Source organism: Echinops telfairi, unplaced genomic scaffold (genome assembly GCF_000313985.2).
Source record: "Echinops telfairi isolate 266 unplaced genomic scaffold, ASM31398v2 ScPeMD7_5;HRSCAF=22, whole genome shotgun sequence".
NCBI classification, from domain to species: domain Eukaryota; kingdom Metazoa; phylum Chordata; class Mammalia; order Afrosoricida; family Tenrecidae; genus Echinops; species Echinops telfairi.
The window spans coordinates 24,305,061-24,305,746 of NW_022103901.1; positions in this window are offsets into that span (position 1 = coordinate 24,305,061).

Sequence of the window (686 nt, forward strand, 5' to 3'; positions counted from 1 at the left end):
TCACTAACTCTAAAGAATAATAACATTAATTTTGTTTTCTGTTTATGTCCATGCTCCATGAAGTCCTAGACAAATGATAAATGAGTTTCTGTCTTCAAAGGTGGACTGAAATGTCCACTAGGGCCTGCAATCAAAGAATTGCTTTTAGTTTCTAGCAGTCCAGTTAGAACCAAGTAAAGACTCTTCTAAATATCAGGACATTATAGTAGCTGTCAATTATTTGAACCTGCAACATTCTAGTTTCAACCACCTTCACTTCATATGCTTGAACTGTCTGCTTTACCATGTTAAGCATCAGCAATAAAAACCAAAATATAATTATTGTTGCCTTTCTAAAATCCAAAATGTACTATATTAAGCTGAACTATATACTAACCAAAAACAATTTAATGGTACTTAAGAGCTATTACATAGCTGTTTAATTGTATTTGAGATTTTCTAGTAAAATTGTGTAAAGGAAATGTTTTTTCTGAAAGTTATATTTATAGCTATCACTCTCTGAGAAATGGATTGCTGTATATTTGATGTAAAAATTCTTATACTAAACAGGAGGAACTTTTTTTTTTTTGGTGATACATGTTTTGTTTTGCTCTACTTTTTAAAAATCAATTTATTGGGGCTCATACAATTCATCACAATACATAGATCAATTGTGTAAAGCACATCTATACATTTGTTGCCCTCAT